Source organism: Panulirus ornatus, chromosome 20 (assembly GCF_036320965.1).
Source record: "Panulirus ornatus isolate Po-2019 chromosome 20, ASM3632096v1, whole genome shotgun sequence".
Classification (NCBI taxonomy): domain Eukaryota; kingdom Metazoa; phylum Arthropoda; class Malacostraca; order Decapoda; family Palinuridae; genus Panulirus; species Panulirus ornatus.
The window spans coordinates 59,511,970-59,538,777 of record NC_092243.1 but is presented as its reverse complement, the minus strand read 5'-3'; the positions used below and the strand labels follow the sequence as shown (position 1 = coordinate 59,538,777).

Below are 26,808 nucleotides of genomic sequence, written 5' to 3'. Positions count from 1 at the left end.
TCAACATAGCAAGAGTAGACTTGTGAGAGCCATGTGTGCTGGCCGGGGGGTGTGGTCAGACCAGACGACTCATTATATAGCAACGTGTTCCCCCATGGTACAGGAGCGGGGGAGCCACGCCCTGTGGCTGCAGAGTGATTCTGTGGTGACGAACGGCGAAGTTGACGAAGGGCGTCACGTATAGATAGTAACGTTGGTGTGGTATGTAGCCTTCTGGTGGTGTAGGATGACAGACGTCCGTGGTGGCAAGTCTCGCGGGCTGGCAACGCCTGAAGTGATTCCTCCATAAGGGTGGTGGTCGAGGGCGCTGGTGATGGTCGCCACTGTGGGGTCGTCCTCGTGGTAGCGGGGGTCGTGCCTGTGATGGTCGCCACTGTGGGGTCGTCCTCGTGGTAGCGGGGGTCGTGCCTGTGATGGTCGCCACTGTGGGGTCGTCCTCGTGGTAGCGGGGGTCGTGCCTGTGATGGTCGCCACCGTTGGGTCGTCCTCGTGGTTGTGGGGTTGGGGGGTCAAGTCATCTTGTCTGGGTAGATGGTTGGAGGGTGGCGATGTGCCGGGTTTGGTCACCTGGTGATCAGTACACTAACTCAGGGTCGCGCGTCCGTGAGCCCTCCATCCCATGCACCGAGGTGAGTGATTCTCTCTCTCTCTCTCTCTCTCTCTCTCTCTCTCTCTCTCTCTCTCTCTCTCTCTCTCTCTCTCTCTCTCTCTCTCTCTCACCTCAACATTTCCCTCATCTCCCCCCCCCACAGTCTTGCCACGTCTGCCTGCGTCTGCCTTTCATCGCTGCTTCTCCCACGTCTGGTTCGCTCGCCCGATCACTCAGCACCCCATGTTGGTTTAGCTGTTTAAGGTGATGGACGGTTCGGTTAAGGGGTTCTGTATTCGGTTACGGGGGTTTTGTGGTCGATTAAGGGGTTCTGTGGTCGCTTATGGGGTTCTGTGTTCGGTTAAAGTTCTGTGTTCGGTTAAGGGATTCTGTGTTCGGTTAAGGGGCTCTGTGTTTGGTTGAGGGTATGTGTATTTGGTTGATGGGATATGTTCGGTTGAGAAACTGTTTCCAGTTGAAGGAATGTGTGTTCGGTTGGGGGGGGTCTGTTTGTTCGGTTAAGGGATGTGTGTTCGGTTGAGGGGATGTTTGTTCGGTTATACGAGTGTGCGTTCCATCCGCTGCTGATTGGCTAGAGTTCGCTAATTACAGTACGCGACATGAGGCACATTTCTACCGTCACTCGTATAGAAAATGGGACACCGGTCGAAGATCATGGCGGTAGAACATGAACGCGCATAGAAACCGTGGGATGGCATCGGAGCCTCGACGCCCGTAGAAAACGAAAGATGACGCCAGCGCCTCCTGGTGCGTAGAAAACGAAGGATGACGCCAGCGCCTCTTGGTGCGTAGAAAACGAAAGATGACGCCAGCACTTCTTGGTGCGTAGAAAACGAAAGATGGCGCCAGCGCCTCCTGGTGCGTAGAAAACGAAAGATGACGCCAGCGCCTCCTGGTGCGTAGGAAGCGTATCGATGCCAGAATCCCAGAGTGTATAGAAAACGAAAAGACGCCAGAGGCTCCTGGTGCGTAGAAAACGTAACGAGGCGCCTGGATTTCCAGATGGATATAAAACAGAAAGACGCTATAAACTATTTGTGCCAAAAATATATTAAAAAAGACACTAGAAACTTGCTGACGTGTAGAAAACAGAAGACGTCCCCAGAACCTTTAGGTCCGTAGAAAACAGAAGACGTCCCCAGAACCTTTAGGTCCGTAGAAAACAGAAGACGACCTCCGAACCTTTAGGTCCGTAGAAAACAGAAGACGTCCCCAGAACCTTTAGTTCCTTAGAAAACAGAAGACGACCTCCGAACCTTTAGGTCCGTAGAAAACAGAAGACGTCCCCAGAACCTTTAGGTCCGTAGAAAACAGAAGACGTCCCCAGAACCTTTAGGTCCGTAGAAAACAGAAGACGACCTCAGAACCTTTAGGTCCGTAGTAAACAGAAGACGTCCCCAGAACCTTTAGGTCCGTAGAAAACAGAAGACGACCTCAGAACCTTTAGGTCCGTAGAAAACGTAAATTGCCGGGAGTGTCCCCGAGCCGTGCTGTGGAGGAAGGATGTTGGCGGTGATTAATATTGTGTAGAAAACGGAGCGCGACTCCTCAGGGGGGGGCTGCAAGATGTGTAGAAAATGAAGGTTGGGTCAATAGGCGAGGGCCCGTGTTGCCGCAGTTAAGGTAATTAACCTTCGCTCTCAATGCTGGAGAAATCGCTCCATAAAATTCCCGTTTTTCTGTTTTATTTTTTGAGCCTTCTGAAAATAAAACGAGTCGGGGTTCTTAGAATGTTCATACTGAAGGCGGGAAACTTAACTTGGCTTTTAGTTTTGATTACTTCATATCCGAATTACCGTGGATCTCACGCAATTTATCCGACATGAACTCACATCCGAAGCCAAGTATCCGGCACTAACTCACATCCGAAGCCAAGTATCCGACATTACCGCACATCTGAGTGCAGTTATCCGGCACTACCGCACATCCGAAGCCAAGTACCGGACATTCGTGTTTAGTGAACGTATCATTATACTGCTTTATGTCTACTTCATTTATCATGAATGATATTTGATGGAGATTGTTGAATATTTAAGTAATACTAATACGTCAGGTAGGGGTTACGCCTCCAGAAGCCAGGTTAGGTTAGGGTAGGGTAGCTTCGTGAGGTTAGGTTAGGTTAGGTTAGGGTAGCTTCGTGAGGTTAGGTTAGGTTAGGGTAGCTTCGTGAGGTTAGGTTAGGTTAGGTTTGGGTAGCTTCGTGAGGTTAGGTTAGGTTAGGTTAGGGTAACTTCGTGAGGTTAGGTTAGGTTAGGGTAGCTTCGTGAGGTTAGGTTAGGTTAGGGTAGCTTCGTGAGGTTAGGTTAGGTTAGGTTAGGTTAGGGTAGCTTCGTGAGGTTAGGTTAGGTTAGGGTAGCTTCGTGAGGTTAGGTTAGGTTAGGTTAGGGTAGGTTAGGTTAGGTTAGGTTAGGTTAGGTTAGGTTAGGGTAGCTTCGTGAGGTTAGGTTAGGTTAGGGTAGCTTCGTGAGGTTAGGTTAGGTTAGGGTAGCTTCGTGAGGTTAGGTTAGGTTAGGTTAGGGTAGCTTCGTCAGGTTAGGTTAGGTTAGGTTAGGGTAGCTTCGTGAGGTTAGGTTAGGGTAGCTTCGTGAGGTTAGGTTAGGTTAGGTTAGGGTAGCTTCGTGAGGTTAGGTTAGGTTAGGGTAGCTTCGTGAGGTTAGGTTAGGTTAGGTTAGGTTAGGTTAGGGTAGCTTCGTGAGGTTAGGTTAGGTTAGGGTAGCTTCGTGAGGTTAGGTTAGGTTAGGGTAGCTTCGTGAGGTTACGCCTTTGGTGAGGGGGGATGGAGTGGGGTGAAGGTGGGGGGGGGGGGGACGCAGTGAGCGAAGATGTGATGGATTTGAGACATTACCTCGGGACCCACATGGAGAGGCCAGGGTCAACAGGGGTGAAATTACTGTTGGAGGAGCTACTGATGGTGGTTACCTTCTGTGGCTCCTGTGGAAGGTACTGAAGGTCGACGGTGGTGGCGCTGTGGTGGGTCATGTCGTCAGCTGGTGTGGTTGTGGTGTTGGGTCATGTCATCAGCTGGTGTGGTTGTGGTGTTGGGTCATGTCATCAGCTGATGTGGTTGTGGTGGTGGGTCATGTCATCAGCTGGTGTGGTTGTGGTGGTGGGTCATGTCATCAGCTGGTGTGGTTGTGGTGGTGGGTCATGTCATCAGCTGGTGTGGTGGTGGGTCATGTTTGGGAGGCATGTAGTCCTGTGTGGAGGAGGAGGGGAGTTCTGGAATGTATGTGTGTGTGTGTGTGTGTGTGTGTGTGTGTGTGTGTGTGTGTGTGTGTGTGGTGGTTATAACTGACCACTCTCCTTCCTCCCTCCCTCCCTCCGTACATGTACACGACCATCACCGGAGGCTGTGTGAAGCACAGGTTTGAACCCCACCAGCACAGACAGGTGCAGGGGTACGTGCACGTGTTGGTTAGGTCCTTATAGTACACGAAGGACATCCAGCCCATGTATTAAAGGACCTGCTCTCCTATATCATGTAAAGATCCTGCGTCTCTGTTTTAGCAATAGGAACTTCACCCTATTGATATTGAACGACAGTGTAGACCGAGAGTATAGCATTAATCTCCATGTATCCGACTCTCTCTCTCTCTCTCTCTCTCTCTCTCTCTCTCTCTCTCTCTCTCTCTCTCTCTCTCTCTCTCTCTCTCTCTCTCTCTCTCTCTCGTCATGTTGATCACTCATTCCGGGGATGAATGATCATCACGTCGATCAGTTGTGATCCAAGGCCATGGTATGTAGTTAAGGTCAGACGTCCGCGGCGTGAATGAGCGAACCTTACGACCGGATGGTTTGGGTCCCACGGCCGCTCTCCGTCATGAAGTGGAACACCTTACCCCAAGCCCCGCCAACCAGCCAGCCAGCCAGTGAGGAAGGCTGGGCCCCAGCTGGCCCTCAATGTGTGTGTGAGATCCATTAACAGTTTCATCTTTTTCCTCGACCGCGCCATTTTCCCCCCGTCCTCCTCGTCGTCCTGGTCGTGTTCGGGTGACGGACGTCTCAAGACACTGGGCTGCTCTCCTGATTACCTGGTAGACTGGTTGTCTCTACCAGGTTGACGGCGCCTTAGTGCGGGAGGGAGGCATCCGTGTGTCTGGTTTAAGGAGGGGAAGGGAGTTGGCTAAGGGTTGGGGGAAGGGGGGGTTGTTCTATAGAGGGAGAGAGGGGTGTGTGAGGGTGAGTGGGAGAGGGGAGAAGCCTGACCGCTCTCTCACACACACAACCACAGGGTTGTGTGTGTGAGAGTGGGTTGAAGACACACAACCAGGGTTGTGTGTGTGAGAGTGGTTTGAAGACACACAACCAGGGTTGTGTGTGTGAGAGTGGGTTGAAGACACACAACCAGGGTTGTGTGTGTGAGAGTGGTTTGAAGACACACAGCCAGGGTTGTGTGTGTGTGAGAGTGGGTGGAAGACACACAATCAGGGTTGTGTGTGTGTGAGAGTGGGTGGAAGACACACAACCAGGGTTGTGTGTGTGTGAGAGTGGGTGGAAGACACACAACCAGGGTTGTGTGTGTGAGAGTGGGTTTGAGGTCCTTACCCTCCCTCGTGCCGGCTGGTCTCGATCCCGGGGAGATGGTGGGTAAGTAGCGTGAAGGTGAGATAAGCAGAGAGAGAGAGAGAGAGAGAGAGAGAGAGAGAGAGAGAGAGAGAGAGAGAGAGAGTTAAAGTTAGGTTAGTGATTCAACAACGAAGTAACATATTGAAGTCGTGCAGTGAGAGGGGGTGGGGGGAGAGCGTTGATCTCTCTCTCTCTCTCTCTCTCTCTCTCTCTCTCTCTCTCTCTCTCTCTCTCTCTCTCCCCGACACAAGTCTCATTTTCAGTTCAGTATCAAAATTTTATTCTCGGCAGAAAACGGGAAATCATCCACACTGTTGAGGAGTGGGGGGGGGGGGGGAGCTGGGCACTGCGGGTAATGGGGAAAGCTTAAGAGAGTGTCCAAGTGTGTGTATGTATGTATGTATGTATGTATGTATGTATGTATGTATGTATGTACGTATGTATGTATGTATGTATGTATGTATGTATGTATGTATGTATGTATGTATGTATGTACGTACGTACGTATGTATGTATGTATGTATGTATGTATGTATGTATGTATGTACGTATGTATGTATGTATGTATGTATGTATGTATGTATGTATGTATGTATGTATGTATGTACGTACGTATGTATGTACCTATGTATGTATGTATGTATGTACGTATGTATGTATGTACGTATGTATGTATGTATGTATGTATGTATGTATGTATGTATGTATGTACGTATGTATGTACTTATGTATGTATGTATGTATGTACGTATGTATGTATGTACGTATGTATGTACGTATGTATGTATGTATGTATGTACGTATGTATGTACGTATGTATGTACTTATGTATGTATGTATGGTACAGATATTGTACTGAGTTATGTGTGTGTGTGTCTGTGTGTGTGTGTGTGTGTGTGTGTGTGTGTGTGTGTGTTGGCTTGGGTGAGGAAGTCAGCATTGTTCAGTGTGCACACCAGTGGTTGGAGGCTCCGTCAGTTGCTCTGAGGCTCCCCGGGAGCCCAGGGTGTTCCATGTTGGTACCACTGTCCAGGTGTTGCGTGTGTGTCTGTAGCTTGTGTTGCCCCCATGTCTTCAGGTGTCTGCCAGACTTGTGTGTCGCGTCTCCTACGTACGTACATCACCTGGGTTTTGACTCAAGTTCGTCTTGGCTGTTCTTCACTGTTTTCCACGTAAGGACATTTCTGGTGTGTTGTGAATCGTGGGTATGTTGTTGTGAATCGTGGGTATGCTGTTGTGAATCGTGGGTATGCTGTTGTGAATCGTGGGTATGGTGTTGTGAATCGTGGGTATGCTGTTGTGAATTGTGGGTATGTTGTTGTGAATCGTGGGGATGGTGTTGTGAATCGTGGGTATGCTGTTGTGAATCGTGGGTATGCCGTTGTGAATCGTGGGTATGCTGTTGTGAATCGTGGGTATGTTGTTGTGAATCGTGGGTATGCTGTTGTGAATCGTGGGTATGCTGTTGTGAATCGTGGGTATGGTGTTGTGAATCGTGGGTATGCTGTTGTGAATCGTGGGTATGCCGTTGTGAATCGTGGGTATGCTGTTGTGAATCGTGGGTATGGTGTTGTGAATCGTGGGTATGGTGTTGTGAATCGTGGGTATGCTGTTGTGAATCGTGGGTATGCCGTTGTGAATCGTGGGGATGGTGTTGTGAATCGTGGGTATGCTGTTGTGAATCGTGGGGATGCTGTTGTGAATCGTGGGGATGGTGTTGTGAATCGTGGGGATGGTGTTGTGAATCGTGGGTATGCTGTTGTGAATCGTGGGTATGCTGTTGTGAATCGTGGGTATGCTGTTGTGAATCGTGGATATGCTGTTGTGAATCGTGGGTATGGTGTTGTGAATCGTGGGTATGCTGTTGTGAATCGTGGGTATGCTGTTGTGAATCGTGGGGATGGTGTTGTGAATCGTGGGGATGGTGTTGTGAATCGTGGGTATGCTGTTGTGAATCGTGGGTATGCTGTTGTGAATCGTGGGTATGCTGTTGTGAATCGTGGGGATGGTGTTGTGAATCGTGGGGATGGTGTTGTGAATCGTGGGGATGCTGTTGTGAATCGTGGGTATGCTGCTGTGAATCGTGGGTATGCTGCTGTGAATCGTGGGTATGCTGTTGTGAATCGTGGGGATGGTGTTGTGAGTTCAGTGTATCATCAGAATACGTGATTTAGGGACGAGGTGTGTGCGGGTACTGGTAGATAGGTTGGGATGGGGCGGGGATGGTGGACCACGGCTCTCACCAAGTGTAGCAGGTTTTGCCTCTCCCAGACGTGGTAGAATGTGTACTGGCTGGCGAGGGACCCGATGTTCTGTACGGTGTTCCTTTGTTGATGGGATCTGTTGTTATAAAGGCCTTGTGATGTTTAATGTGTGGCCTCGGGACTTTGGTGTTCTTGTGGTGTGTTATCCTGTTTGTGGATTTGTCGCTGGTCTTATTGTTCTCCACTACCATTATTGTTAGTATGTTTTTGTTTGTAATGCAGTCTAATTCTTTACATGTTTGTAGAGTACTGTGTGTGTGTGTGTGTGTGTGTGTGTGTGTGTGTATTATTCAAGATTAGTGTTTTAAGTGGCGTCGTCTGCGTGAATGTCACGTGCAGTTGAATACATTGAATTCACACAGAAACGAACCGCTGAGTCGTAAACGGTGTGGGTGGAAGCCAACAAAAACTGGCCGAGTAGTTTGGTTGAAGTAAAAAGACATTTAGGTTGTTCGGTCTTTTCAGTATAGCTAAGGAGACGCCATTAATATCACTCGTGGAGCTGAGCAAGCGAAACATTGATCAAGTGTGTACTTGAGCGTATCTGTGGCACTGATGTCAGCTACTTTAAAAGTAGATATATCAAATTCCATGTTTACATTCCTCTTGAAGAAAAAGTACTTCGCCTCATTCGAGGTAAAACCTTTGCCCCACGAGTTTGTCTTCATTACTGCGAGTGAAATCACACAAATCTATCCGTAAATAGCTCGATAGATCGAGATGATCGAAGCTTTTGATGAATTGGTATTAGATCACCTCTTTACATTCTCATTTAAAAGGTAAATTAAACTGATTCGTTTCGTCGGCTTTCACAGGATTGGCTTCTCAGGTCGGGAATGAGCTTGGTCGCTCGTCTCTGTACTCTTTCCATTCTATGCAGGTCACATATATTTTGATCAAGGTGACCCAAACTGTATTTAAGATTGGGACGCACCAGTGAAGATGGTTCCCCTAGATTCATGGCACCAGCTGGTGGGTGAATGTGAGCTGTGTCGGCCACACATACTGACGGTGGTAGGATACTGCCCTTTGGTATCCCGCTCAGTCTAGACTCCCGAGGAAATTGTGGCGACGCTGATGGTTCTTTATGGCAGTTCGCTGGCGAAGAAAATTGCACTACTCTAGTCTTTAGTAGCATCATTGCTGGCATGTCTTGACTGTCACACTTGATGTATATTGGACGTTTTGTTTACGCTTCGACGAAGGCCCTGCTCATGGCTGTGAGTGTGTAGTGTATTCCTTTATCTCTGGTAATGGCCAATACTTTATAGAGATGAGGTTTCTGGCCTTCCGGAAACCTGTTGATTAGTCTCTCAAGATATTTCCCCCCGCTGGGGCTCTTCAAGATGAGAACGGGCCGATAATTTCCCTTAGGTCTGTACCTGGCATTTTCTAGATGTGTCATCTGTGTGTTGTTAAGTCTTGTCCCCTTAAGAAGTTCCCGTGTTCAACCCACCGTTGGGAAAGTTACGGAGGCTCTGCCGAGGCAGCTTGCTGGTTTGTCTCTTGTTAATCATGCCTTCTTCCCGGGGGCTGAGTCTTCACGGTTTTACGGTTGGGTGTTGGTGGCTTCGACATGATGGTCTGAGGTTCTCAGTGATCGGCAGCTGCAAGGGAGTCACACGGGTCGAGTGTATGTTGTGATGCAGGATGGGTCGTCCCCTGTGGTGAATCAGCCGGTGGGTGATTTCGTCATCGTGGTTGTACGTAGTTTGTGAGTCCAACAGACGCGGTGCTCAATATTGGCTTCCGTATATTCCCGTCGCACATACCTTCCTTCATCATCAGGTGGATGGTTGGGGTCAACTCTCGTGTATTTCGGTGGATGGTTGGGGTCAACTCTCGTGTATTTGGTGGATGGTTGGGGTCAACTCTCGTGTATTTGGTGGATGGTTGGGGTCAACTCTCGTGCATTTGGTGTTACTTTTGGCGTCGGTCGTGTGTGGTGTGGCCCTGTCATCATCCCAGTCAAGAATGGCTCCGTTATTATTATTATGATTATCATTATTGTTATTATTATTATTATTATTATTATTATTATTATTATTATTATTATCATCATCATTTTTATCATTATTTGATCTTTTCTTTTTTTCCTGAGGCGTTGATCGTGTTTTCCAGTGAACATTATGTCTTGTCTTTATCCATCACAATTATCTGGACGTCTTTCCACCGTTGGCAACTGATCAACCATGGTAGTGACCACAGGTTCGCATCATGGTGATGAATCGGAGTTTGGCTGATGTTATTGTTTGTGTGGTGGGACTCACGTGAGCTGACTGCACCTCTCCTGCTGGTTCACACCGCGTGTCTGATGCCTTATCTGCTTCTTCAGTTTCCTTCCCTTCCCTCGCAGGGTGTGTGCTGGGGGAAGTCATCGTGTACCACTTCACTTTACAGGGTCCACTTGGGCTGTGTGAGTGTGTGTGTGTGTGTGTGTGTGTGTGTGTGTGTGTATGTGTGTGTGTATGTGTGTGTGTGTGTGTGTGTGTGTGTGTGTGTGTGTGTGTGTGTTCCTGGGATGAGGATTGGTATGGTTGATGTAGTGGTTATCATAGTGATGTGATCAGTACGGGTCAGGTCACTCTGTCTCGTGTGGAACTCATGGGGGAGTGAGTTCCACGTCTCTCGTATTACATCAGGTGTGGCAATGGTCGACTGGCTTAGTGGAGAGTCCGGCTCGAGGCGCTGAGCACTGGAGTGTCTTATGATTCACTCGTATGTCTGCTTCCTGCTGAGGGAAAATCTGAGGCGTCTGCGTCTAGCGTGGAAGTCAGCGATGATGATGAGGATGTGTGTGTGTGTGTGTGTGTGTGTGTGTGTGTTCAGGTGGCGTGAGGGGTCTTTGTCGTGGTGTGGTAACGCGAGGGCACGCCGGCTAGAGGGTGTGGGTGTTGCTGCACTGTGGACGGGTCCCGCTAAAGACATTACCTGCTCTTGAGATCGTATCTCAGGATTGAACGTCGTCACAGAAATTTTTTCTCTCTAAGGCCTTTTCTAAATGGCTTAAACTTTTCATGCAACTCCAGGATGTAAGTGGACGCTAGAAGTGAGTTTGGTGGGTAATGTTGGCTGGTATTTTGAAGTCTTGTGTTAGGAAATATAAGGTTTTTTCATTACAATATGACATGTTTCATCTGCCTTACTACATATACGCATCAAGGAATAGTAGTTCTGTGTTTACATTATTTGCAAAGTGTAACAAATCTTTTGTTACTTTAATAATATTGTTCATTATATGAGATCCTCTTGCTCTCCTCGACCCAGACAGTATGATACGTTCATGATTATGATACACAAGTGTACCTTCTTCTACCGCAAGACAAAAATAGTTTACAAATGTTATCATCGTCCACACAACTTATCCTGTATTCCATCACAACTTGTCCTATATTCTCTCACAATCTATCCTGTCTTCCCTCACAACTTGTATTCCCTCACAACTATTCCTATATTCCCTCACAACTTATCCTGTATTCCCTCACAACTATTCCTATATTCCCTCACAACCTATCCTGTCTTCCCTCACAACTATTCCTATATTCCCTCACAACTTATCCTATATTCCCATCTCCGTGGTCGTAGTCTAGCCACAGTAATAACCTTCTGTCTACTCCCTCCATATGTATGGCATCGGACACCTCCGTATATTTGATTATAACCGGAAACAAAGGGACACACACACACACACACACACACACACACACACACACACACACAGGCGTGCGCGCGCGCGCGTCTCTACCATCAAAGGATAGCCAGCCGACGGGAGGCAAGTGGTGTAGAGATATACACATCATCATCATCAAAGGATATACGGGAGGAGGAGGAGGAGGAGGAGGAGGCGCGCGCGCCCCTCGGCGTGCCTCCGGGGGCTTCCAGGTCCTTCCCTCAATTACTGTGTCTCGAGACCTTACGTCCGACTCTTCCGGGTGGCTCTGGGGCACTTGTTGCCGGGTCTGCCCCGCCCCGCCCCACCAGCGCCGCGCCGCGCCGCGCCGCGCACAGCCCTACGGTGAGGCTCGGCTCTCACCACCACACCAGCCGTTTGCTCTCCTCTCCAGCAGATGGAAGTATCGGCAAAGATTTTTTTCTTCTCTGGGTTTTTGTGGAAATGTTTGAGAAGCAAATTGACGAGCACGTAACCAGTCGTGTTTACACGTCTGGTCGGATGATGTGTTGTGTGAGGAACGGACGGTCGGGTGTGGTGTTAGCTCTCTCTCTCTCTCTCTCTCTCTGTATATATATATATATATATATATATATATATATATATATATATATATATATATATATATATATATATATATTCCTATGAGTTCACGGAAAAAATGAAACACGATAAGTTCCCAAGTGTACTTTCGTGTAATAATCACATCATCAGGGGAAATACCAGAAAGAAATATAAGTCATCCGATATACAACGAAGAGACGTAGCTAGGACGCCATTTGGTAAACACGTGATCGTCCAAAACAGACGTGTTTACCAGATTTTGTTCATCGTTTCCCGTTTTGGCGAGGTAGCGCCAAGAAGGGGCGAACATGAGCCCCATTCGTTCACCCACTGAGCCCTGGCTGCCATGTATTATGCACTAGCATGAGCCTCACATGCACAGCCAAGCCCTGGAGAATTTTCCATGGTTTCCCATGACGATATCACATCCTCTGGTTCCGCCCATTGACAGCACCTCACTCAGTGTTTATCACATCGATTCATTTAATTCTGTCCCGTTCACGCCTCTCATCCTCCTGAATGTTCAGGCCGTAAAACTTTAATGTCTCTTTTACCTCATCCTTCCATCTACCTCTCGATTTCCTCCTTCTCTTTGAGTCTCCCACATTGGAGACGTAGATCCTATGAGTCTCTCTTCACTCATCCTCTCCATATGAGCAAACCAATTTTAAGCATACCCTGGTCTCTCCTCTCAGTCGGACTAAGCTTACACCCACACTTATTTTACACTGTCATTCCTAAAAAGGTCAACCAGCCTTACACGACATGTCATTTCCGGTACGTCCACCTTCATCCGTTCTATTTCCATTCAGCGTCTGAGACTCGCATCCAGTCAACACCGACGGAACTACTGTACCTTCATATATGCCCATAATTACCCTTGACAGCACCACCTCCTTCCACTCGCTCGTCACTGCACCCAGGAGCTTAGTCCTTCTTCCCACCCCGTGACTCCCTTCATCTCCCGTGGTTCCATCTTCAGTATTGACTCCCAAGATATCTACAACACTCCACTCCCTCCACGTTCTCCCCCTGCCAAACACACACACACACACACACACACACACACACACACACACACACACACACACACACACACACACACACACACATACCACCCTCTCACTCCCTCCTGCTACACTTGGTTATCATGCTTGTGTCCACATTAACCCCTCAGCTTCCATCGTCCACACACACACACACACACACACACACACACACACACACACACGTTAATGAGGAGGACAGCCTCCTCCCAGCTGGGGCTGGCTGGCTCTCGGCTTACCCCGCCGTACGGGCTGGTCTGGTGTGACGGGCGCCAGGTGAGGCAGCCCAGGTGGTGATGGGCCACAAGGGCGGGAGAACTGACACGCCTTTCCTCTGTTTCTGCCTTTCCGGTCCAACCTCACCGTGAACGTCTGAACACCTTATGAAACGAGAGAGAGAGAGAGAGAGAGAGAGAGAGAGAGAGAGAGAGAGAGAGAGAGAGAGAGAGAGAGAGAGAGGTATGTTTGTGCCACATCCGGCTCGTGGGTTGTGCTGCGTGGCAATTTTTTTTTTCTTCTTGCATCAGCTCCAGGGAAGGCCAGAACTCCTGCCCTGGCCTGGTCTTGAGTGACGAATATGGCACGAGAGAGAGAGAGAGAGAGAGAGAGAGAGAGAGAGAGAGAGAGAGAGAGAGAGAGAGAGAGAGAGAGAGAGAGAGAGATTCAGTGATACAAGAAAAAAAAGAAAAAAAAAAAGAATGGTTGTGAATAATGATTGTTTACAATATTTAGGGTGGGAGGCTCCGTGAGGAGGATGTGTGTACATGTAAGGGAAAGATGTTATACGTCATGCTGACGTCACGGCATCATGGGGGGGACACAGCTGAGTGCACGTAGCTAATGACGACGACGATGATGATGATGATGATGATTGTCCACAACTGTGTCGGTGTTCCATCTCATCACCGCCTCGATGGCAATGGTTAACGTGACTGATAGTACGGCCATGAATTCTGGACACGGGGGGTGTAAGGTGGCTCCTGACCTTCACTTAAGTCCTGGGGGAGAGAGAGAGAGGGGGAGGTGTGTGTTGGGGGTGTGGGGGGAGTTTAGATAGCTCCCAGGGCTGCCAGCCCACACCAGACCACACCCCCCAACACTCTTAGATTCAGACTGACTTTTGATGTCGTCGTCAGAGACAGCGCAGTCACCCGGTGATGATGTATGCCGAGCTTTGATGTGCCTGCGGATCTCCGGATGCCCTCCTCCCCCCGAGTATTTTCCCCAGCCTTCAGAGACGTTCTCGAGGCTCGTGTAAACCCGTTGAGGAGGAGGAGGAGGGACGGAGGAAGGGGGAGAGGGGTTAGGGAAGCATATGAAACACGGTCGGTAATAGATGGTGGCGGAAGAACTCTTCCTCACCTCTTGATACAGACCGTCTGATGGGTTAAACCTCCCTCCAGCCAACTGGGCGACGTGTTCCTGGCTGGATAATATTTATATATGAACCTTGGTAGTGTGAGAACCGAGGCCCCGCTAGACTCTACCTTCGCTTGCCCCTCTGGTTGACCCTCTGGTTGACCCTCTGGTTGAGTGTGGCTGTTGTGATATGCCTCATGCAGAGCTACGTTAGGTCAAGGTGTGGCCATACGCGAATCCCGGCGCTGGTGAGGTCATGCATTATTATTATTACTAAGGTGTTTGTGGACACACACACACACACACACACACACACACACACACACACACACACACACACACACACACACACACACACGGACCGGCAGTCCGGCGGGCCTCGCCCCGCACCTCACCTGCGTCAGGAAGGACTGAGATGAATCGTGTGCATCCATGCTGGGCGTGGATGACCACACAACAGCAGGGCAGCGGGTGAGCGTAGGCTCCCGTAGGTTGAGAAGGTCCTTGACGAAAGCGGGTGCCCCCAGTGGTACGGTACAGCCTCGCCCAGGCTGACTACTTCTTCACCCACGGCGGAACTTGGAGGAGGCGGAGTCCGGTAACACCGACGCTTCGCCTGTTGTGCGGTTCATCATTACCGTAAACGTGTCCGTCGCCTCAGAGCCAGATGGCCTCAGTGACTGAGCCGCGGCTGAGGAGAGGTCTTGTCTCTCTCTCTCTCTCTCTCTCTCTCTCTCTCTCTCTCTCTCTCTCTCTCTCTCTCCCCGCGTGAGGGGGGAGAGTATTCTCCCCGTGAGCCGCCCCGCCAACATCATGCTTTACATCGTTACCATCCCGGACGCTTTAGCTAATTATTGCTAATGATGTCAAGAGGGAGAGGTAATTGGCTCTCAGAGTCGTTACGTTGGCTAACGATCCGTCGTTGGTGCCCGTCTGGCAACGTGGGTCAGGGGGATGTGCCAGGCGTGTGTCCGGCACACGTATACATACATACATACATACATACATACATACATACATATATACATACATATATACATACATACATACATACATACCCACATACACACATAAGAAGGATCGTGAGGGAGGAAACTATGGCGGTTTGGACGTTGCCAAAATTGCCCTCAAGTGGATGGAGAGTAGTGAAGTGTGGAGGAAGATGTGGTAGTGAAGTGTGGAGGAAGATGTGGTAGTGAAGTGTGGAGGAAGATGTGGTAGTGAAGTGTGGAGGAAGATGTGGTAGTGAGGTGTGGAGGAAGATGTGGTAGTGAGGTGTGGAGGAAGATGTGGTAGTGAAGTGTGGAGGAAGATGTGGTAGTGAGGTGTGGAGGAAGATGTGGTAGTGAGGTGTGGAGGAAGATGTGGTAGTGAAGTGTGGAGGAAGATGTGGTAGTGAAGTGTGGAGGAAGATGTGGTAGTGAAGTGTGGAGGAAGTGTGGTAGTGAGTGTGGAGGAAGATGTGGAAGTGTGGGAAAGTAGTGAAGTGTGGCAGAGACGTGGTAGTCTGGCGTGAGGAGCACACAGAGAGCTGTGGAGAAGGTCAGTAGGAAGTTTGACGGAAAATGGCTCCAGACCTGAGTGGAGAAATGTAGTAGTGCCACGAGGAACTCGATCTAGTCCACATTGGAGAAAGAAGAGTTAGTGAAGTTAGGAAAAGGGAAATGTGTAGGAGGGATGAGAAGATGTGTAGTAAGGGTGTGAGGAATGTGGGACGGGGTCGTGGAGGAAGATGTCGGAGGAGGTGGAGGAAGCGTAGTAGGAGGTGAGGAGGTGGTAGGAGGTTGGAGGAAGTGTATGGAGGGAGGTGAGATTACGACAGTGTGGCGTCTGTTTGAGGGACACCAAGAGTGTGGAGGAAGGTGAGGAACGTACAAGAGGGACGGTGATGAAAGTACGAGGTAGCCGAGGAACGTCTGTCCACATTGGAAGAAAGAAGAGTTGGTGTTGAGTTAGGCAAGAGAAGTGTACGGAGGGACGTGAGGAAGTGTACGGAGGGAGGTGAGGAAGCGTACATAGGGAAGTGAGGAGGTGAACGGAGGGAGTTGAGGAAGCGTACGGAGGGAGGTGAGGAAGTGTACGGAGGGACGTGAGGAAGTGTACGGAGGTAGGCGAGGAGGTGCATGGAGGGAGGTGAGGAAGGGTGCGGAGGGAGGTGAGGAAGTGTATGGAGGGAGGTGAGGAAGTGTATGGAGGGAGGAGAGGAAGTGTATGGAGGGAGGTGAGGAAGTGTATGGAGGGATGTGAGGAGGTGCACGGAGGGAGGTGAGGAGGTGCACGGAGGGAGGTGAGGAGGTGCACGGAGGGAGGTGAGGAAGTGTATGGAGGGAGGTGAGGAGGTGCACGGAGGGAGGTGAGGAGGTGTACGGAGGGAGGTGAGGAGGTGCACGGAGGGAGGTGAGGAGGTGCACGGAGGGAGGTGAGGAGGTGCACGGAGGGAGGTGAGGAGGTGCACGGAGGGAGGTGAGGAGGTGCACGGAGGAAGGTGAGGAGGTGTGTATCTTGAGCCAGACAGTCCTGGACACAACCAGCAACACCAGGTAAGGTCATGACCGTCTCTTCCATAAGTCAGGAAGCCACACGTCAACACGACGCTGGTAATGGCCGGAGAAACACGTTGATGTTTAGTGTTTACCTCCAACCTCGTGTGTACACACAGCTGACACCCGTATGGTAAGAACACACACACACACACACACACACACACACACACACAACTCTGTGTGTGTGTGTGTGTGTGTGTGTGTGTGTGTGTGTGTGTGCGCCGCCCCCGACGGGGAGAGTCGATTTTCGGTTGTGTTCTGCCTCGGGTTTGTTTGGTGATGGAATTTTAAGAGCAGACCTAAATCGATAGCGACCTGGGGAGGTTAGTCGGGCAGGAGAGTGGCTGGCAGAAGACTGACAGCTTGAGGGGCGGTGGAGAGAGAGGTCACACGGTGGGGAGAGAGAGGTCACAGGTTGGGGAGAGTGGTGGGGAGAAAGGTCACAGGTTGGGGAGTGGTGTGGGGAGAGGTCACAGGTTGGGCATTGGTGGGGAGAGAGGTCACAGGTTGGGGAGTGGTGGGGAGAGAGGTCACAGGTTGGGGGGAGTGGTGGGGAGAGAGGTCACAGGTTGGGGGGAGTGGTGGAGAGAGAGAGGTCACAGGTTGGGGAGAGGAGTGTTGGAAGAGAGGTGTCAGGTTTGGGAGAGCGTAAGGGAGTGGTGATGGGAGCGGTTGAGGAAGGTTAGGGAGAAGGAGGAGGAGGAGGAGGAGGAGGAGGAGTGGGTAGGAGAGAGGAGGAGGAGGGAAGGGTAGGAGGGACCAGGAAGGATCACGAGTGTATGGGAAGGACAGATGGAAATGGAATCCTTATGGTCCATGACGAAGTTGTCTGCTGCAGGAGAGTAACACATCCTGGATTTGTTGCCCATACCACACACACACACACACACACACACACACACACACACACACACACACACACACACACACACACACACACACTATACATGGAGCCAGGGTCATGAATTAGGAGTACAGCAGAAGGCTCCCCCAACCCCTACCTCACCCCACCCTGTGGCAGGGATATAGCTAAGATGACCCCCGCGGAGAGAGAGAGAGAGAGAGAGAGAGAGAGAGAGAGAGAGAGAGAGAGAGAGAGAGAGAGAGAGAGAGAGAGAGAGAGTAGCGGGTAGTCTGACATGGAAGTTCTGTTGGAAAGTGCGGATGGGGTTAAAGTAGGGCAACATGATGATGAGTGAGCGGGTTGTGCCCCCCGGGAGGAGAATCATACCACACGTTCAGTGAGGTGCCTGCCTCCCGGGCCGTGAGATACGGGCGGCTCCTCCTCCTTCAGCAGTGCTATTCACTGATGGTCGACGTCACTGTATTATTGGTCGCGTCGTACTTTGAAGGATACTGGCGGTGTTTGGTGTAGCGTCCGGCCCTGCCCGACGTGTGGCTACAAGCGAGGCAGACTGGGAGGGACAAGAGTCAGGCACGTCTTCCTCTGATTGGTCTGGACGGAGCCAACGTTCTCCTGAAGAAGACGTTGTCGAAAACTTTGGAGAGAAGCGGTTTTTTTTTTTGCTCCCGTTTTCCTAGTCTTCTTCCCCAAAGAACATCTGCTGGTTGTGTCTTTCCCGAGTTCTACTGTACAAGTTCTTCAGCTGAAGAACGTTTTGTTCTCGCTAATATCACACTTCCCCCCTCACACTTCAGCTTCATATAGTTATTTCTGGTCATTGATTTTTTTTCCATCTATTGTATAAAAACATCGTGAATTATGTCTTCTTTTTTTTTAGTATTTCGAGAACGTCCATTGGATTTCATGCGAGTACAATTTTTTTTACTTTTTTTTGAGATCTTTTAAAATCTTTTTTAGAATATTTGTTTTCGAGTGAGTGAATTAGCTACGTTGCTCATCTCTGTATTCGTTCGAGTTTATCTACACCTTCGGTCAAGTCCTGTTGAGCAGAACTGGACAACGTATTGTGAATGAGACGCACTCGGGCGCTGTGAAGAGTAACTATTGTGTTCCTCGTTTTGTAGTTAATTTGTAGGTAACAAACACAACATTCGATGTCGTAGGTATTACTTTACTTATTATAGATCACTGATGATCATCACTCTTGTGTCTTTCTGCCCTTGTAGTAATGGCATAACCATTATACGTCCATAATTGATATTGAAATCAATGACATTTACTATTGTTTGTATGTTTACATGGGCTAATATTTTATTGCTGGTAAAGATAAGTTCAAGATTGGTCCAGACTACATTGGTGTGGCCTGCTGTGCAGCACAGTTACTGGAAGGGAAGATAAGAATGGCTGGAAAATATTGTCTGGAAAACATTGAAAACATGTGTATTGGTTTTCTACGTCCATAGGTGGAATGTTCACCAGGTTATGAGGCAGGGGAAATTCCAGAGTGAAGACCGAACCTTTCAATATATGAAGTGGTTCAGTCGTGGGAGCCATACCTGTTGTTATGTTGCCGGGGTAATATGGGAGCCACTGAGAGGGGTTCTTCTTCGTCGGCGTCGCCGTCGTGAGAGACAGTCTTAAGTAACATGGGAGACACTGAGACAGGTCCTTCTTCGTCAGCGTCGCCGTCATGAGCCACACTCTAACCTTCAACTCAACCCTGGTGGACAAGTTGAGAAGTCCAGCTCACATACGCATGAAAATTGTATGCCTTTGTTTCCAGGTTTCTGAATAATTGATTGGCTTATAAGACCCACAACTCTGGCTTAGATTCTGTCTGGGTTATGGCTTCTAGAAAAACCTGGAACCTAATCCAGCCAGTTCGTATCTACAAGAAAATTCCACCTTTATAGTCTTGGAATTTAATACAGATGTTTCCAATATTTTCCTTTTTTTTTCTTTTTTAACTTTTCATGTTTTATTCCCAAGAACCATGCTGGGGTGCAGACCATGCTGGGGTGTAGACCATGCTGGGGTGTAGACCATGCTGGGGTGTAGACCATGCTGGGGTTGCAGACCATGCTGGGGTGTAGACCATGCTGGGGTTGCAGACCATGCTGGGGTGTAGACCATGCTGGGGTGTAGACCATGCTGGGGTGCAGACCATGCTGGGGTGTAGACCATGCTGGGGTGTAGACCATGCTGGGGTTGCAGACCATGCTGGGGTGTAGACCATGCTGGGGTTGCAGACCATGCTGGGGTGTAGACCATGCTGGGGTTGCAGACCATGATGGTGTGTAGACCATGCTGGAGTGCAGACCATGCTGGGGTGCAGACCATGCTGGGGTGAAGCCCATGCTGGGGTGTAGACCATGCTGGGGTGTAGACCATGTTGGGGTGCAGACCATGCTGTGGAGGATGCAGACCATGCTTAGGAGGGTACAGACCATGTTGGGGTGCAGACCATGCTGGGGTACATTATAACAATGAACCACACTTTTAGACTGAGTGTTTAGCCTGGTGTTGTATTGGCAAGGTTGTAGTTGCACAACATTGTCCTCAGCGGTATTGATTGTATTAATATTGTAGTGTTTGTAAATGTTATCTGCTGGGTTATTCCTGCCCACATTGTGGGAGGAATGGCGTCAGGAAGAGTGGACTTATTCGAGATTTGAGATTTATTTATCCCAGTATTTAAGTATGTCTCATTCCATTTCCTCCTCCAGGAAACACGTCTCGTGCTAGTATATATATATATATATATATATATATATATATATATATATATATATATATATATATATATATATATATATATGAGGGATTTTTGCTCTGTGAACACTATTGAAATACTCGTTTGATGAAGAAGCCTTTTTTTTTATCGTATTTACATGAGATGCCGTCTTTAAGCAACGGGCCAATTTATCTTACGTATTGAAGGAATTCTTTGTGGTTTTCGTCACGTTTGAGAGGGATTCTCTCTCTCTCTCTCTCTCTCTCTCTCTCTCTCTCTCTCTCTCTCTCTCTCTCTCTCTCTCTCTCTCTCTCTCTCTCTCTCTCTCTCTCTCTCCTTACCTCCCCATCAATCTCTTTGTAAATTTATCAACATTTTGTGATCCTGTGAATCGCTATCTAACATAGATATCCCGTATTCACTTCCCGTGTGTGCCTCAAGAGATCAATAATTTCAACTAGTCTGGCATGCCTTTGTCACCACTCATGGCATTCTTGGTGCCAACGCTGTGAGGGGGAGAAGTGTTTTATATCAACACTTAATCCACATGTTTTCACTCGTGTTTACCCCAGATGATTTGATCCAGTGTCTATTACAGTGTATTTCTGATGCTGTTATAAACTCTGATTCCTTACTTTTCACTGATCTTACATGAGCTAATCCTATCTCTTATCTGTTGATAACCCCAAGTCTGATATGTTGTTACCTCTCGTTGGGTCATGGATCATTTTAACTTGAAAATGCTCTTGTTCGTTAAGTCATGTCGTCTGTTTTCCCTTGTTGTTAACCTGAAAAATGCTGGGGTTGTGAAGATCACCCACAGTTATAGCTACTTTGCTTTCCATTCGAGTTAATTTACTGGTGTAAAGTAATATGACTTTATTCAAAGTGTGTGAAGGGTCTGTGTATACGGCTCCAGCAATTACACATATGGGATGTCTTATCTTGCAGTTCGTGGTATAGCCAGATGTGTACCTATACATCCGTTTTGGTGTCACCTGGTAACACTTTAATTTACGTAGAGCACGACACCATGCCTACGCCGTGTAATATATCTTTACTGAAAACTTTTTATCCTGGTGTCGGTAATTCTAATGATACGTAATTATTTGCAGTAGTCATCTAAGGGCAGAAGGACCAGGAAGAAGTGAAAAGGGCGGGAGGAGGAGGAGGAGGGAATAGGTAGGAGGTATGACTACCACGAAGAGAAGGAATAGATAGAGGATAGAGGAGGACTAGGAAGAGAAGGTGAGGTATGTCGAGAGTAGGAGGGCCAGCAAGAGGAGGAGGGTTAGGTAGAGGGTGGGAGGAGAGGAAGCAAGTAGGAAGATGTGGTGGGAGGTTATGGGTGTGCTGTGGGAGCTGGTGTGGGCCTGACGGATCATTGGCTAAACTAATTCCAACTTGGGCTGCCGTATCTCCCCAGTGCCGGTGTTGGGCAGCCCGACCTGTGGCTGGTGGACTGGTTGACTGGCTGGTTATTGTGGTGGTTTGATAGGCTGGTGACTGTGCTGGTTGACTGGTTAGCTTGTTGAATAACTGGTTGGTCAAGTTTTTTGATTGGCTGGTTGACGGGTTAGCTTGTTGAATAACTGGTTGGTCAAGTTTTTTTGGATTGACTGGTTGGTTGATTTTTTCGGTTGATTGGCTGGTTGACTTAGTTGCCAGGCTGGTTAGGTTACTGGTTGACGGGCTGCTTAAGGTGTTGGTTGACTGCCTGGCTAACTTGATGGTTGACAGACGTGTGAGCTTCTTTGTTAACTTGGTTGAATAAGTTGCTAATGAACGAGATGGTTAGCCTGTTGGTTGACTGATTGGTTGATTAATTTATTGTTCGACTGGTTGGTTAACTTGGTGGTTGACTGGTTGATTAACTTAGTTGATTGTTTGGTTAACCTGGTTCATGGGTTGGGTAAACTTTCGGTTGACTCCCTGATTATGTAGTTGGTTGAATTGCTTTTTATGTTGACGATTTGATTAGGTTTACATGAGAAAGACAGAGAACAGGAGGCTTGATTAGCCCACGACTGGGTTGTCTGAAAAAGAGAAAAAAACAATATATAACTTGACAAAAAAAATTTGATTCTATTCAGTAGTTTTTTTAAGCTATCATCGACCTCCCCGCAACTGCATATTAGCCTTCTAGTGTCCCCGTTAGCGCTATCGTTTATACGTTTATTTCTGGCGTCTTTCTCAACGTATACCTGAATTTATAAGATATTTGTCTAAACGACTTTTGAAGGTATTTATAGTTTTAGTATTTACTACGTCTGACGGTAACTTATTCCAGTGCTCAACACACCTGTAGGAAAGGAAACTTTTTTTTCATCACGTCTGCACTACATCTTTTAGCTGTGTGTTTCATGCCATTTGTCCTGGTAACCGTATTTTCTTGTGGTTTGCTTCATCGAACTTGTTCGGGTGAGCAAGAGAGTAGGTGTAAGGTTAGGCAGTGGTTGGTGAAGTGAGTGGTTTACTGTGTGGTTGGTTGGTGAGGTAATTGGTTGGTGCAATGTCTGGTTTTTTTTTTGACAGGATGAAGAAAACCTTGCAGTATGCAAATCAGACTATTACCTGCTTCATCCAAAATGTTGATCTTTTTTTCCGAAAAACTATAACCAATTCCGACGTTTTTCAGAGACGAGGAAAAAATTCCCTTTATACTTTTTACAGACGATTGCTGGATGGTGGCCAGTATGTAGTGTGGTGAGGGAGGGGGTGGTGGTGTGGTTACTTAAGTGGGTAGTGTGGTGAGGGAGGGGGTGGGTGTTGTGGCTAGTTAAGTGGGTAGTGTGATGAGGGAGGGGGTGGGTGGTGGTGTGGCTAGTTAAGTGGGTAGTGTGGTGACGGGGGAGGTGGTGGTGTGGCTAGTTAAGTGGGTAGTGTGGTGACGGAGGGGATGGTGGTGTGGCTAGTTAAGTGGATAGTGTGATGAGGGAGGGGGTGGTGGTGTGGTTAGTTAAGTGGGTAGTGTGATGAGGGATGGAGTGGGTGGTGGTGTGGTTTGTTAAGTGGGTAGTGTGGTGACGGAGGGGGTGGCGGTGTGGTTAAAGTGGATGGTGTGGTGACGGAGGGGGTGGTGGTGTGGCTAGTTAAGTGGATAGTGTGGTGACGGAGGAGGTGGTGGTGTGGTCAAAGTGGATAATGTGGTGACGGAGGGGGTGGTGGTGTGGTTAAAGTGGATAGTGTGGTGATGGAGGGGGTGGTGGTGTGGTTAAAGTGGATAATGTGGTGACGGAGGGGGTGGTGGTGTGGTTAAAGTGGATAGTGTGGTGATGGAGGGGGTGGTGGTGTGGTTAAAGTGGATAATGTGGTGACGGAGGGGGTGGTGGTGTGGTTAAAGTGGATAGTGTGGTGACGGAGGAGGTGGTGGTGTGGTTAAAGTGGATAATGTGGTGACGGAGGGGGTGGTGGTGTGGTTAAAGTGGATAGTGTGGTGATGGAGGGGATGGCTCAGTGTTTTATTATTATTTGTTTAGGATTTTCAGTTTTCCAATACTACTGGGTTGACATACGTGCTCTTGGCTTAGCTCGGCCCACGAGTGTGTTGCCGTAGAGATGTTTCCTCACCTCCCTCCGTACACCTCCTCACATCCCTCCGTACACTTCCTCACGTCCCTCCGTTATACTTCCTCACGTCTCTCCGTACACCACCTCACGACCCCTCGTACACTTCCTCACGTCCCTCCGTTATACTTCCTCACGTCTCTCCGTACACCACCTCACGACCCCTCGTACACACTTCCTCACGTCCCTCCGTACACACGACCCCCTTCCTTTTATATCCGTAATGATCCAGCCGATCACTAAGTTGACGTCGATCCTCTGGTAATCCAAATGGGTTTCTCCACCACTTTGGTAACTTGTGTGGCGGCAGTTCCGCACAGCAGAGTGTGCTGTGTCTGATGACGTCCTGCTGGGCCGGGAGGGATCATGGGGTCAGCCACTCAGGGTTGACTCCTCCACCACCTCTCTTGAATATGGGCACGACGAAGGCACGCATCGAACTCCGGCGAGACGCTCTCTTGTCTTCTGGGAGATTCTGAGCAGCGTCGCCGCCCCCCCGTGGCCTATTGACAGAGGTCATCATACACACACTTTTTTGAGTACAGTTGGTGAGGTGGTATACAGACCCCTCTCCTCCTTGTTTACTGTGTGGTCCCTCCCACGTCCCCCGGTGATCGCTTCCTCTCCTGCCGGAGGTGCGGAGGTGGTGGTATGTTCACGGCCTGGGTCGTCCCTCCACACCTCACGCGGGAGACAGCGACAAAGCAAAATAAAAAATAAAATAAATATATATATATATTATCTTGGGATAGATATTTCTCCAGCACGACTTGTGTGTGTGTATGTGTGTGTGTGTGTGTGTGTGTGTGTGTGTGTGTGTGTGTGTGTGAGTGGGGGATGGGGTGCGTGGCAGCATCAGTTCCCTCCTCCCCCCAGTAGTGTTGACAGACCCAACACTCACTGGAGGCCACCATTACCCACTGTTTGTCCTGGTGCACCTCACCGCTACCGCCCGCTTCCCCCAGCTGACACGTGTGCACCACTACCACCACTAGCTACAGGTGTGAGCCACTACCAGTACCTACAGGTGTGTACCAGTACCAATAGCTACAGGTGTGCACCACTACCACCACTAGCTACAGGTGTGAGCCACTAGCTATAGGTGGGCACTACCACTACCTACAGACGTGCACCACCAGCACCACTGGCTACAGACGTGCAGTCACCACTGGCTACAGACGTGCAGCCACCACTGGCTACAGACGTGCCGCCACCACTGGCTACAGACGTGCAGCCACCACTGGCGACAGACGTGCAGCCACCACTGGCTACAGACGTGCAGCCACCACTGGCTACAGACGTGCCGCCACCACTGGCTACAGACGTGCAGCCACCACTGGCTACAGACGGGCAGCCACCACTGGCTACAGACGTGCCGCCACCACTGGCTACAGACGTGCAGCCACCACTGGCTACAGACGTGCAGTCACAACTGGCTACAGACGTGCAGCCACCACTGGCGACAGACGTGCAGCCACCACTGCGACAGACGGGCAGTCACCACTGGCTACAGGCATACAGCCACCACTGGCGACAGACGTGCAGCCACCACTGGCGACAGACGGGCAGCCACCGCTGGCTACAGGCATGCAGCCACCACTGGCGACAGACGTGCAGCCACCACTGGCTACAGACGTGCAGTCACCACTGGCTTCAGACGTGCAGCCACCACTGGCTACAGACGTGCAGCCACCACTGGCTACAGACGTGCAGCCACCACTGGCGACAGACGGGCAGCCACCACTGGCTACAGACGTGCAGCCACCACTGGCTACAGACGTGCAGCCACTTCTGGCGACAGACGGGCAGCTACCACTGGCTACAGACGTGCAGCCACCACTGGCTACAGACGTGCAGCCACCACTGGCGACAGGTCTTCATGGCCACAAGTGTACACAGCCACCGTGGACTATCTCACCAGAAACACCTGTGTCATAGTTGCATCAGAAGAGAGAGAGAGAGAGAGAGAGAGAGAGAGAGAGAGAGAGAGAGAGAGAGAGAGAGAGAGAGAGAGAGAGAGCGATGACGGTTGAGTAGCTTATGTACATGTGAGCTGTACTACAGTACAGTGGTGAGTGAGAAAGTACATGTTTGAGGGTCAGGTCAGAGGGAGGGACTGTCCCACCCACGGGTCACACAGTCGTGCTCAAGAAGTGGACACAGATCAAATGGTATGTGATACATACATTTACATATCAACGTATACATACATATACATACACAGACATATACATATATACACATGTACATATTCATACTTGCTGCCTTCATCCATTCCCGTCGCTTTTCCGCCACACAGGAAATAGCTCCCCCCTCCCCTTCCCCCTCCCCCTTCCCTTTTTAGCGAGGTAGCGCCAGGGAAACTGACAACAAAGGCCACATTCCTTCACACTCAGTCTCTAGCTGTCATGTGTAATGCACCGAAACCACAGCTCCCTATCCACATCCAGGCCCCACACAACTTTCCATGGCTTACCCCTAGACGCTTCAAATGCCCTGGTTCAAGTCCAATGACATACTCGCCGTTTCCCGCGCTATCGGGGGTAGCGTCTACAACTAGTTCTCTACCATTCTAGACAGAAGAGAGAGTAAGGGGTAAATTCACCACAGCCTTGAAAGTCTCTGACCCAGTCTGGCAGTGTGGACACAGACATGGATCAAGACACAACGACCAGACGGCATACACAGGAGCTTCACAAGACGGTACAAAGGATGTAAAGAAGTAATCATGTAGCATAAGATTAGTGGAGGGAAGGAACGAACTGATGTTTTGTGATGGTACAGAAGGATGAAGACATGCCCCCCGCCCCATATCTGTGAACTCCCCCTTCCTCCCCATTGTCTCATAAGCAGGTTGTGATACGCCAGTGTAAAACCCCGTGGGACCAGGGATGACCACACGACCGTGTGTGAGCCGCAGTAAGCCGGTCACCCCGAGTGCCAGGCAGGTAAAAAAAAAAGGGTTGTGGTGGTTGTGTGTTCATAGTTGGTCAGGTTGTGGTGTAGCCCTTCCCCGCCTT

The 26,808-nt window shown here is 49.4% G+C and overlaps 1 protein-coding gene across 2 annotated transcripts in view; it reads left to right on the top strand.

The window, feature by feature from the left end:
* LOC139756045 (hematopoietic prostaglandin D synthase-like) overlaps window positions 1-26,808 on the top strand; it is a 503,151-nt gene that overhangs the window by 148,377 nt on the left and 327,966 nt on the right. The gene's annotated exons all lie outside the window — the stretch shown is intronic.